This window comes from Pleurodeles waltl, chromosome 8, assembly GCF_031143425.1.
Source record: "Pleurodeles waltl isolate 20211129_DDA chromosome 8, aPleWal1.hap1.20221129, whole genome shotgun sequence".
Lineage (NCBI taxonomy): Eukaryota > Metazoa > Chordata > Amphibia > Caudata > Salamandridae > Pleurodeles > Pleurodeles waltl.
This window is the reverse complement of record NC_090447.1, coordinates 530,054,694-530,068,870: the sequence shown is the minus strand read 5'-3', so window position 1 is coordinate 530,068,870 and position 14,177 is coordinate 530,054,694.

Sequence of the window (14,177 nt, the reverse complement as noted above, 5' to 3'; positions counted from 1 at the left end):
TACACCAGCATTGCCCGGAGGACGGAGCTATGGCAGAGGATTGTCGACAGGGTGAACGCAGTGGGACAGCACCCCAGAAATCGGGAAGACATCAGGAAGCGATGGAACGACCTACGGGGGAAGGTGCGTTCCATGGTATCCAGGCACAACATCGCCGTGCAGAAGACTGGCGGAGGACCCCCACCTCAACCCCCACAATTCACATCATGGGAGGAGGAAGTCTTGAACATCCTGCATCCTGACGGCCTCGCAGGAGTCGGCGGAGGAATGGATACTGGTAAGTTGAAGCTTCAATACTGCTTCCCCCCCACCTGCATGCCAAATCATACCCCAACCCTCACCCCCATCCTCGAACCCCACCCCCATCCTCACCCCCACCCTCACCCCCACCACCATCCTCACCCCCACCACCATCCTCACCCCCACCCCCAGCACACCTATTCCCCGCCAATGTCTCACCATCACAACCCACACATCCCAAAACCTAGGCCTGCATGCGTCCACTAAGCATGGACACCCATCACCAAAGCATGCCCAATGCATATACACATCCCCCCCACAAGCCACCCTCACCAAAGCCCCCACACACGAATGCCAGCACTTGGGGACACGAGAACCCACAGATACACCCATATGCCACACATTGAAACTATAACCATACCTCTATACCCCTGCAGGACCCGACCGTCAACACACCGCGGCGGAGGGGCCAGAATTCTCCACACCCCCCACCCAAGAGGCCGTCAGCGATGACAGCAGCTCTGTCGACCTGGACACCGATGACCAGCCCGGACCATCGGGGACCTCTGGACAGTCGGTTCCCCTCACACAGGCCCAGGCCACTACAGACCCAAACCCCTCTGGGAACACCAGCACAGCTCCCACCCAGCGGGCCCATGCCTCTGTCTCCAGGGCGCGTCAATCTGCGGTGTGTCTACCACTACAGGGCACCCAGGATAACCCACCACCCCAACAACAACAGGGACCTGGGGGCAGTGGTAGTGGGCACACCGGCCAGGGGGCAGAGGCCCAGGGAAACAGGGGAACTCGGAGGGCAGCTGTGCGACAGGGGGGGGAGGAGAGGCCCAGGGAACCCACTCTCCACGAGGTCCTCACCACCATCATGGGAGCATACAACCGCTCCCAGGAGACGATGGCGACGGTACTGGCCCGGTTCCAGGAGATCCAGGTACTGCAGGAGGAACACTATCGGGGGTACAGGGAGGACATCAGAGCCATCAACACCACCCTGGTTACCATGGTAGGGCTGCTGCAGGACCTCGTCAACAACAGGGCGGACACTCAACAACACCCAAGGGCCCCTGCCACTAGCCTGGACCAAGAACAGCCAACCACCTCCGCCGGCGCTAGTGGACAGGAGGCCCCCGCACAGCAGCAGCCCACCAGACCCCCACCTCCTGCAGGAGAAGAACCACCCCGCAAGAGGGCCCTGAGATCTCGCAAGAAGACAGAGTAGGATGTCAAGACCCCCGCCAGCAATGGATACCACCTGATGTCATCCCACTGTCCCACATTGTCACCCTGTCCATCCTTGAACTGCCCATGCTCCATCTCTCCACAGGCCTCTGGACAATGCACCTGTGTGACTGTTACTCTGGACTCTGCCATGGACATTCCTTCACCATAGCCCCCACCCACTTGAAACCACCCATCCCATTTTGAGCACTTAAATAAACACCTATTTTGCACCAAAATATCTGGAGTCTGGCTGTGATTTCAATAGATTGTAATTGACATGACAGTGCAAATATGTCCTTGTACATGGTGAAGTCAACAAACAGCTGCCACAAAGCTGTAGTCCATGGGGAAATGAAGCACAGGACTCGTAGTGGGGACCCCAGATCTGAAATAGGGAGGGAAAAGCCAAAACTCAGTCATCATACACTGGGGCAAATAGACAGGTAGCAGAGATGCTGGAGAGTAGTTAACATTTACTAAATTATCTTTGAAATGTTACCTGTGCCCTATTGGAAGTACTGTTCAATGATTCTGTCCCTGTTGTCTGTTTCAGCCCCGTCGTCTTCCTCCTCGTCACTCTCCTCAGGTTCCACCGCTGCCACAACACCACCGTCTCGACCATCCTCCTGCAGGAAAGGCACCTGGCGGCGCAAAGCCAGGTTGTGAAGCATGCAGCAGGCCACGATGATGTGACACACCTTCTTAGGTGAGTACATTAGGGATCCACCTGTCATATGCAGGCACCTAAACCTGGCCTTTAGGAGGCCAAAGGTGCGTTCGATCACCCTCCTAGTACGCCCATGGGCCTCATTGTACCGTTCCTCTGCCCTGGTCCGGGGATTCCTTACTGGGGTCAGTAGCCACGACAGGTTGGGGTACCCAGAGTCCCCCACTAGCCATACACGGTGTCTCTGTAGCTGTTCCATCACGTAAGGGATGCTGCTATTCCTGAGGATGTAGGCGTCATGCACTGACCCTGGGAATTTGGCATTTACATGCGAGATGTACTGGTCAGCCAAACACACCACCTGGATGTTCATTGAATGGTAATTTTTTCTGTTCCTGTACACCTGCTCCCTGTCTCTTGGGGGAACCAAAGCCACATGGGTCCCATCAATGGCACCAATTACGTTGGGAATATGTCCAAGGGCGTAGAAATCACCCTTCACTGTAGCCAATTCGCCCACCTCAGGGAAAATGATGTAGCTCCTCACGGATTTCATCAGGGCAGACAACACTCTGGATAACACCTTCGAAAACATGGGCTGAGACATCCCAGAAGCAATTCCCACGGTTGTCTGAAATGACCCACTTGCCAAGAAATGGAGTACTGACATGACCTGCACCAGAGGGGGAATCCCTGTGGGTTGGCGGATGGGGGACATCAGGTCGGGCTCCAGCTGGGCACACAGTTCATGGATAGTGGCACGGTTAAGACGGTAGGTCAGGATAATGTGGCGTTCTTCCATTGTCGACAGGTCCACCAGCGGTCGGTACACGGGAGGATTCATCCGTCTCCTCGCCCAACCCAGCGGACGGTGCCTAGGAAGGACAACATGGAGCACACAGTCAAGCAACCCACAGGTACGTACTCACAGCTAGCACAGTATACGATTCTCTATGCAGTGAATGGCGTGTCTGAGTGGCTATGCAAGGCCTAGGCCTGTGTGACGCAGTTGAAATTGAGCCATGTGGGCCCTGGAAATGGCGGCTGCCTGACCTGTGAAGTGTGACAATGGGATGTGAGGTCAATGCGCTGGCGTGGCACACCGCGGCGGGCGGCGGGCGAAGACCGCGGCGCAAAGCCGCATTGGTTAACATTGAAGCCTATGGGTTTCAGGAGCCAATGGCGAAGGGCGCCGGCGGTGGCGGGACGCACCGCCGCGGTACGCACCGCCGCAGACGTGACCGCCATTTTCTATCTACTTATCCACTTGCGACTTGAACTTTCACAGGAGAGGACCTATACTGCAAGTGTTGCTGTGACCTCGGTCTGGAAGGGACAATGGCTGCTGCGCCTGGGGAAAGGGCCCCTGCCTTCACTGGAGAGGAGTTGGAGAAACTTGTGGATGGGGTCCTCCCCCAGTATGCGCTACTCTACGGTCCTCCAGACCAACAAGTGAGTTTAATTCAATATGGATTTGGGGCCACTGGCTGGCTTGGGGGCCTGGCGGGGATGGGGGGCATGTTGGGCCTGGCGGGGGGCCTGGCGGGGATGGGGGGCATGTTGGGCCTGGCGGGGGTCCTGGCGGGGGGCCTGGCGGGGATGGGGGGCATGTTGGGCCTGGCGGGGGTCCTGGCGGGGGGCCTGGCGGGGATGGGGGGCATGTTGGGCCTGGCGGGGGGCATGGCGGGGATGGGGGGCGTTGGGCCACTGGAAAGGAAAATGCTGACAAACTTGAACGTGGTATTTCTCCCTCCCTGTACGTGTCACATAGGTCCGCGCCCATGAGAAGATCGGGATTTGGCGTGCCATCGCCAAGGAAGTCCGGACCCTGGGGGTCCACCATCGACGGGGCACCCACTGCCGCAAGAGGTGGGAGGACATCCGCCGCGGGACCAAGAAGACCGCCGAGTCTCTGCTGGGGATGGCCTCCCAACGTAGGCGGGGTGCCTGCCGTCAACTGAGCCCCCTGATGTTCCGGATCCTGGCGGTGGCCTACCCTGAATTGGATGGGCGCGTGAGGGCAGCACAGCAGACACAAGGGGGTGAGTACAAGCATTATCTACTCTGTTGTCGCGCAGTGGAGGTGTCTGGTTGGGGGAGGAGGGCTGGGGGTCCCCCTAGGCCAGGGCGATATCTGTAGGCTGGGCACCCCCGTAAGCCCCTGTGTCCCCAGCCACCACCCTCAGTAGTTTGTCAGTACAGCCATCCCTGGGCCGTGTCATCCATGGGTGCAGTTGTCAACTCTAGGCGTGTAGGGCATGTTCCACGGAATGAGTAGCGGACCCCAAGTGCGCAACTTAGTGCAGGGGGCATCTGTGTCTGTCATGTCCGCTAACTGTACCAGAGATCCATGTACTCAATATCCCTTTATTTCTCTCTCCCCCCCCCTTTTTGTTTGTCTTTCTGTGCTTGTGTGCATCAGCATCATCAGGCGGAGGAGAAGTGGCATCGGGGCAGGAGGGAGCTGCATCTCACATGGCCCAGGAGGGCCATGCCACAGAGTCAGACTGGACCAGTGAGACGGAGGGCGAGGGGAGCTCCACGACGGGGACGACTGGAGCCTGCAGCGACACGGACACGTCCTCGGAAGGGGGCTCCCTTGCGGGGGTGGCACCATCCGTGCCCCCCGCCATTACAGGTACAGCCGCCACCCAGCGCACCATCTCCGCCCTCCCAGCAGCCCCTCAGCGTTCGCCCCGTGCCCGCTCTGCCAGGAAGCCGGGCATCTCCTTCGCCCCAGGCACCTCAGGCCCTGCCCCTGTTACCCCCGCTGCCCTCAGTGAGGAGGTCATTGACCTCCTCCGAACGCTCATTGTTGGGCAGACTACCCTTTTGAATGCCATCCAGGGGGTGGAGAGGGAGGTTCATCGCAGCAATGCGTACCTGGAGGGCATTCATTCGGGTCAGGCTGCCCATCAGCGATCGTTCCAGGCTCTGGCCTCAGCACTGACGGCAGCCATTGTCCCTGTCTCCTGCCTGCCTCTACTAACTCCCTCCTCCCAGTCTCCTGTTCCTCTGCCTGTCCCACCCACACCATCAGACCAGCCTGCACACACCTCAACACCCAAGAGAAGCTCATCCAAACATAAGCACCACAGATCACGCAGACATTCACACACGCAACATTCCGATGCAGACATGCCAACAGTCACTACCACCTCTGTGACCCCCACCTCCTCGTCTCCCTCCTCCCTCCCTGTGACGTCTACACTCACACCTCCATTCACCTCACCATCAGCCAGTGTTTCCATCACCAGCACACCCTCCACTCCAGTCCGCACACGTGCAGTCACCACCCCCACTGCCATTTACACGTCCCCTGTGTCCTCTCCCACTGTGTCTGTCACCCCCTCTTCCACACCACACAAACGCAGCCACCCACCCACCCAACAGCCATCCACCTCACGACAGCCTATCCCTCCTGCACCTGCACCCAAAGACAGCAAACGTGACTCACCTACAACCACATCCTCTCCCTCCACTCCCATTCCCACTGTACCTACCACTCTCCATTGTCCCAAGAAGCTCTTCCTCGCCACTACTAACTTCTTTCCTGACCCTGAGCCCCCCCCTCCTTCTCGTCGGGGTAAGAAGAGCACCTCAGCCACCACCAGCCCTGCAGCCCCCTTGACAAGGGTGCAGGGGTATTGGAGCCCGCCAGCCCGCATGTCTGGATCTTCGCCCAGCAGCAAGGGGACAGCCAGCCCACCCCCTGGGAAGAGGAGCAGAAGGCGGAAGGGGCGCCGCAGGAGCCCGCCTTCTACATCCCCCCCGGACACCACCCAGAGACAGTCACCAGCCACAGCTCCAAAGGGAGGAAAGGGCCACAGGCCCACGACTAAGGAGGGCAAGGGCAGCAAGTCGGAGAGGTCAGGCAGCAGGCCTGCTGCCCAGGAGGAGCCCACAACCCCCATAGCCGCTGCCCCGGGAGGAACCGGCACAGCTGCCCCGGGAGAGCCCACCACCCCCATTGCCGCTGCCCAGGGAGGACCCAGCCCAGCTGGCCAGGAGGGCCCCACCACCCACAGCCCAGGTGGGCAGTGAAGGAGCACCATCCCCGCTGCCCAGGAGGGCACCACCAGGCAATTAGCAGTTGGCCATAGACCGTCCGCCGTCTCAAGAACCGCTGAACTGGGCCCTTCAAGGCAAGGACCGCTGAACTGGGCCCCGCCGTCTCAAGAACCGCTGAACTGGGCCCTTCAAGGCAAGGAGCGCTGAACTGGGCCCCGCCGTCTCAAGAACCGCTGAACTGGGCCCTTCAGGGCAAGGACCGCTGAACTGGGCCCGCCGTCTCAAGAACCGCTGAACTGGGCCCCGCCGTCTCAAGCACCGCTCCGCTGGGCCCCGCCGTCTCACGCACCGCTCCGCTGGGCCCCGCCGTCTCAAGAACCGCTTAACTGGGCCCTTCAGGGCAAGGACCGCTGAACTGGGCCCCGCCGTCTCAAGCACCGCTCCGCTGGGCCCCGCCGTCTCAAGAACCGCTCCGCTGGGCCCCGCCGTCTCACGCACCGCTCCGCTGGGCCCCGCCGTCTCAAGAACCGCTTAACTGGGCCCTTCAGGGCAAGGACCGCTGAACTGGGCCCCGCCGTCTCAAGCACCGCTCCGCTGGGCCCCGCCGTCTCAAGAACCGCTGAACTGGGCCCTTCAAGGCAAGGACCGCTGAACTGGGCCCCGCCGTCTCAAGAACCGCTGAACTGGGCCCTTCAAGGCAAGGAGCGCTGAACTGGGCCCCGCCGTCTCAAGAACCGCTGAACTGGGCCCTTCAGGGCAAGGACCGCTGAGCTGGGCCCCGCCGTCTCAAGAACCGCTGAACTGGGCCCCGCCGTCTCAAGCACCGCTCCGCTGGGCCCCGCCGTCTCACGCACCGCTCCGCTGGGCCCCGCCGTCTCAAGAACCGCTTAACTGGGCCCTTCAGGGCAAGGACCGCTGAACTGGGCCCCGCCGTCTCAAGCACCGCTCCGCTGGGCCCCGCCGTCTCAAGAACCGCTCCGCTGGGCCCCGCCGTCTCACGCACCGCTCCGCTGGGCCCCGCCGTCTCAAGAACCGCTTAACTGGGCCCTTCAGGGCAAGGACCGCTGAACTGGGCCCGCCGTCTCAAGCACCGCTCCGCTGGGCCCCGCCGTCTCAAGAACCGCTGAACTGGGCCCTTCAAGGCAAGGACCGCTGAACTGGGCCCCGCCGTCTCAAGAACCGCTGAACTGGGCCCTTCAAGGCAAGGAGCGCTGAACTGGGCCCCGCCGTCTCAAGAACCGCTGAACTGGGCCCTTCAGGGCAAGGACCGCTGAACTGGGCCCCGCCGTCTCAAGAACCGCTGAACTGGGCCCTTCAAGGCAAGAACCGCTGGCCCTTTGGCAGACGTGGCAGGGCAGGATCTATCTCGGGCAGGGCTGCAGGATGTCCTCTGGCCAACTTGCCTCCTCCAGTGGCAGTGGGGTCTGTTATGGACTGTATGGACTGTGGCTTTGCTCTCCCCAGGATGGCCCAGTGGGCAGGCCACCCACTGTATGGACTGTATGGACTGTGGCTTTGCTCTCCCCAGGATGGCCCAGTGGGCAGGCCACCCACTGTATGGACTGTTTGGACTGTGGCTTTGCTCTCCCCAGGATGGCCCAGTGGGCAGGCCACCCACTGTATGGACTGTATGGACTGTGGCTTTGCTCTCCCCAGGATGGCCCAGTGGGCAGGCCACCCACTGTATGGACTGTATGGACTGTGGCTTTGCTCTCCCCAGGATGGCCCAGTGGGCAGGCCACCCACTGTATGGACTGTTTGGACTGTGGCTTTGCTCTCCCCAGGATGGCCCAGTGGGCAGGCCACCCACTGTATGGACTGTATGGACTGTGGCTTTGCTCTCCCCAGGATGGCCCAGTGGGCAGGCCACCCACTGTATGGACTGTATGGACTGTGGCTTTGCTCTCCCCAGGATGGCCCAGTGGGCAGGCCACCCACTGTATGGACTGTTTGGACTGTGGCTTTGCTCTCCCCAGGATGGCCCAGTGGGCAGGCCACCCACTGTATGGACTGTATGGACTGTGGCTTTGCTCTCCCCAGGATGGCCCAGTGGGCAGGCCACCCACTGTATGGACTGTATGGACTGTGGCTTTGCTCTCCCCAGGATGGCCCAGTGGGCAGGCCACCCACTGTATGGACTGTTTGGACTGTGGCTTTGCTCTCCCCAGGATGGGCCAGTGGTCATGGAGTCCCCTCGTGGATCTGGCGTCGTGTACTCAAGTGGCTGAGGTGCCCCCCCTTCCCTTCCCCCTGAGGTGCCTGTCCTATTTTCTTTCTGATGCCCCTGCAGTGTTCTCTCCGTGGAGTTCTTGTCGTGGGACTGGGCCTTGCCCCTTTGCACAGGACCCCTGTGATCCACGGACAGTGGTTGGACTACATTTAGTAGCTGTATATATTTTGTACATAGTTTATTTATTTATTGGGATTACTGGTGTACATATTTCAATATATCTGCCCGTTTATGATCTCTTCTTTTGGTCTTTGCATTATTTCGGAGGGGGGTGGTTTGTGGGTTGTGACAGTGATCTGTGGGAATGCATTGATGTGTGTGTTGTAGTGGGTGTGGGTGGGTGGGTGTGTGCCGGTAATCTTTTCCCTCCCCTGTGTCGTAGGTGCAGTACTCACCGATGTCTTCCGCGCCGCCGGGCGTGCTCCTGGTATATGAGCAGGAATAGGAGTGCGGGGATGACCTGCAACTCTGGTTCCATACTGCCGGAATCTCGCGTGGAGTGCGTAGAGGTGAGCGTTTTCCCGTTCGTAGTCTGTTTCCGCCGTGTTCTTATCGGCGGTGCTCCCGCCCCGGAAAAGGTGGCAGATTGGTGGGTCGTAATAGGGTGGGCGGTACATTGTCTGCCGCCTGGCTGTTGGCGGGAACCGCCGCGCTGTTTGTTTGTACCGCTGTGGCGGGCGGAGTGTTAAGTTGGCGGGCTGTGTTGGCGGTTCCCGCCAGGGTCAGAATTGCATATTTTAGACCGCCGGCCTGTTGGCGGCTTGGCCGCCGCTTTATCACCGACCGCCAGGGTCAGAATGAGGGCCTATGTTTTTGACCCAAAGTTACAAACTCAAGAATTTTTAAAATACGAAATAGAATACCCAGTTCCAGCAAATACATTGCCCATTTAACAATATCATAGAGTCATGTACACCGATGGCTCAGCACAACCTGTAATTGGTACTAAACACCAATACTCTGCTGCTTGCGCAGTCGTAAGTGGCTACATGGACGGCGATAAATTTTGTCCTCTACATACCTTTACGCAAACCCTAGGGGATTGCACAGCGCAGTTGGCAGAACTAAAAGCTCTGCTGATGGCACTGGAACACATAGATCCTGCACAGCCTACGCTGATTGTTTGTGATTCATATTTTTGTGTCCAGTCCTTTAATGAATACCTGCACTATTGGCGCCAGAATGGGTTCAGAGATTCCAAAGGCAACACCGTCAAACACAGACTTCTGTGGGGGAAAGTAGCAGATCTGAAAGAGACGCTACCAAATGTCCACGTTGTACATACACTTTAACACCAGCGCACCGGGATACATGTTGCTGGAAATACATTGGCTGATGAAGCTGCAAAGTCAGCAGTGGCTGTGGCCGCTGTAGCTGCAGTGACTCGTTTGAGTTCAAAACTGGACGCAGACATTTGGGCTGCTGTGACAGCTACGGCTGATGGTACGCCCTATCCTAAAGGATTTCCTAACAAGTATCACTACCGAATGGGAGATATGCTGAACGCTGAGGTTAAGATACCAGGCGTAGGTGTACGAGACATTCCAAATAGAGACATAAGATCACAATTAATTAAAGAAGCGCATGAGGGGGTGGCATCTGCCCATGCTGGTGGGGCAGCTAGAATTTCGATCCTGCAGGCCCGTTATTGGTGGCAAGGTCTTTACAAAGAGACCAAGCAGTATGTCCTTTGTTGTGACATCTGTCAACAAATTAAAGTCTCCACAGCCAAGCGCCCGCCGCAGACACCCCTCTTAATTTCAAACAATCCGTTACAATGTGTGTACTTGGAACACTGTGGTCTCCTAACACCAGATAGTGCATACAAGTATATTTTAGTCGCTGTTGATTCATGCTCCAGATTTGTATGGGTGTGGCCACAAGGCTCGGCTAACGCTCGGACTGTTATTAAAGATTTGCGAGTCTTTATCGGTACGTATGCGGTTGCGGCTTTCCATTCGGACCAGCGCCATGCTTTCACCTCAAGAGCATTCAGGGCCGCCATGGCTTCATTGGGGGTCCAACCCCTGTACTCGTCTCCATTTCATCCCGAGGGAAATAGTGTTGTGGAGTGATTAAACCGTGATTTAAAGCAATCCTTAACAGCAGAGTCTTAGGTACGGGTCGTAGTTGGCTTAACGACCTATATGGAGTCCAGGGAGCACTAAATAATCTGCCTAGAAGGTCCCTGGGGGTCGTACTTCAGATGAGGGCCTATTCGGAACTCAAATGTATGTTCCGGATCTTGATGGTCTTGGCGTGGAGGCAGCAGAAAACCCTTTGACATAAATGAACGTGTCACTGTCTTACAGGAATTGCAACAGTTCCATGATGATAATTCTTCTAACAGTGCCGCCTCCACAGGAATCAAGGATGGGCCTGTAATGTCTATCGGCTGGATTCCCAAAGTTGGGGATCTTGTATGTGAGAAAGTCACTGTGAAAAAGGAATTTGGCCCTTCCTATCGAGCACCAGTCCCAGTACTAGGGATACACGGTACCAGAACTGTAATTCTACCACCGTTGGCAGGTGCCAAAGAAAATCGTTTTGTCTCCATCGACAATGTCAAACTACACCATGTGGCCGACCCTACACAGCCGACCAAGGGGAACATCCAGTAGCTCCCAAATCCCTCTCACTGCTGGCGAAGAAGTTCCTCCACAAGTCGTTTGTACCAACACAGACATCTCTCTGAGCTTGGGGAGGGTGGAGGATGATCTTGCATTGGTTCCACTAACATCAAAAAATTTAGAAATATTTGACCAAGTCGACTCAACTCCAACGCAGATGGATGGTGCTATCTATAGTGTTCCACCACAGGAAACACCAACTCCACCACTGACAACGGCTCCACCATTTGCACGAACTGCCTCTGGATATTTTGCCGACTTCAATGATGACTTCTCAGACTCATTCGCCTCATCGACAGCTGACTTGTCAAGTGCACATAAGCTAAGAAATTGGCTTAAAGAAATGTATTTTATTTTTCCATGGAACTATCTATGGCTCTCTTTGACTCTCCTAGCCTTTTTTCTTTGGATTGGTTTTGTCACTACCTTTTTCTTACTACTAAATGGTCACTTTCTTCCTGAAAAATCAACAGTTGAACTGGTGGAGGAGGTTTTGAAGCCACATTTCTCATCACATAAGGTCCGCAGAGACTTGTCATTTGTGAACATTTCCGCAGTACCAATTCCTGATGGGATTGTTTGGGACAGAGTAATGTTTGATATATATGGTCCCACGAAAGTTATTCAAACTATCAATGAATGATATAGTAATACCAGGCATTGTTTCTGATGATTGGGATGTGAAAACAGTTGATTCCATGATGATTGCATTGCAATATTATACTGTCTTTGAAAACGAAGATGTTTACCAATTTAAAGAAAGTTATGGTGATATGTTTTGCTATAATTATTATGGGCACCATTTCATACATAGCACGAGCAGCCCCAAAACTGTTTTTAATTACACACAATGGGAACATTGTCTGACTCCACCGCAGGGGAGTTCCAAAACATACTTTGAAAAGTTTGCATATTTTTCTGGGCACAATGTGAAAAATGCTAAGTCATATTATTTTAAAGTACCACCTACTAAGGATATACATATATTAATGATTAATACAAAATTTATATATTCGGAATACTTTGTTTCCCGGGTGTCGATAGAAGGCTATGAATATTGGCTGAAAACGATTGATCTGAAAAGTGTGTGGGGAACAAGAAATTGGCTAATTAAGGGAAAGGAAGCTTTGTTTAGAGCATGCCTTATTCCTGTTCAAATGATCTTTTTAAACGAAACAGTACAACAGACAAGTTGTTTAGGCTTAGCTAAAATTAAGGAATTAAACATGCCCAGTATACCTACCTCCGCAAGGTTTTATAAATGGCAAAAATATACAAATGCAACTGAAAATGAGCTTGATAAATGGGTCCAGAATGGTACATTTAATGCTTCACTGACACGTCCTTGCGGGTGGTTATTGTGGCCAATAGATACCAATGGGTGTCATCAACATTTTATGAACTCCTCAGGAGGTTTTAGAACTAGTAGGCCAGACCCTCGCTATATATCATCCGAACATGCGGGTATAGTCACAACATATAGTGTAGGTATATTTTGCCAGCAATGGTTAAAATCATCCTCACTAGACGTGGTTAGAGAACACCTCAGTCTCCTGTCTAATACTACTGATTTACAGGACTTCTTGTTAGGCCCCAGAAGACGACGTAGGAAAAGTTTCTTATATGAAGTATATAATGAAATTTGGAAGCTTTCCCAACAGGAAGCAGCTTCCCGGCTAAGGCAAAAAGACCAGGAAAATCTAAAAAAGGCATTAGCTGTTGTGGATAATGGGATTAACACCTTGCCCGACCGGATATATACCATAAATAATATTGTCTCTTCTGCTATAGACATTATACAATCAGACATGTCTTCTTTACACCATGAACAGAGTCAGATCAGGGCCATTATGCAGTTGGGTTGGACACTTCAAACATTGAAGGCGGGTCGCGTTCCCTGGCAGCATGTCAGTGCAAGGGAGATATTTTCTTCCTTTAATTTAACGCAACAACAACAACTAATGGCTAAGAAGGAAGCGACTTATGTCATGCTTAACATTGAGAAATTAGAAAAGTTGCCTTTTACTGTGGCCGAAATACCATCTGCTGAGTGGTTAATACATGGGGTTATTAATCTGCCTATTTCAACACTTCAATTCACCTCCTGTTTAAAACACATTCCGGTAGGCAGATTTGAAAAGCTGGGAGATAGTTATATCCATGAGGTGTGGGAGCTTCCCTTCTCGTACAAATGCTTCAGTGGCATGAAAGAAGTCTTTCTTAGCGGTAGTGAATGCAAGACTTCAGTCAGCCACTCGATGGTTTGTAAACAGCTGTCCTTGTATGGGGCGTGTAACGCGTCTGCTGCGAACTTGGCTTGTTATCTGAAGGGACTTCCAGTCCCCTTGATTAGACCTATGTTCCAGGTGCTTTCAAACGGCAGCTACGGTCTCCTCAATGGTGAAGACTGTTGTGGCATGCGGGCCGGAATAGTTTACGTTGTTTCGGTCTCTAAGGTCGTTACATGCTGTAGGAACGTACTTTTTCCCTCCACTAAAATGAAGGAGATAGCTGATATTTGGCCTCACATTGCTACTTTAAACGTAAATTTTGACAAGTTGAGCAGACTCAAGGCTTTTCTGTTTCAAAAGCATGTGGCCCTTACATCAGCACGCGAGATCTACGCACTTCAAGTGGCAAGGTCATCGGCAGAAATACAGTCCCTGTTAAATACAAACTTTCCGAGACACTTTGATGAACTCGTGGGACGAATATTTAAAGCGTCCAGTACAACTGGAATCGCACATTTTTTCAAAGCTGTTGGTTCTGGTTTCATTCACACCTTCTCCTCCGTACTCGGTTTAATACCATCAGCAATCCACTCACTTTTCTCTAGTATTTTCAGGGGATTTCCGATAACTTTGGCTTTATTAGCTGGCATCCTGCTGTTGCTGTTTTTTATGCGCAATGGCTGTCCCGCCGCAACGAGGAGAAATGATGGCGCTCCCATCAGCACAGCTATGTCGTGAAGGTCTGATGCAGTATTTTGGAGCAACACTCCTGGAGCAATTGGAATGTGGCTGGCCTTTGCCATTCAGACCGGTTTTGCATTGTGTGCAGCCCGTGTTTCGGTGCCTCTGATGCTCTTTCGAATATGCACTGGACATCTGCCTTTCGGTTGCCTACAGTGGACGCTGATCTGATGATGTCCTCACTGACA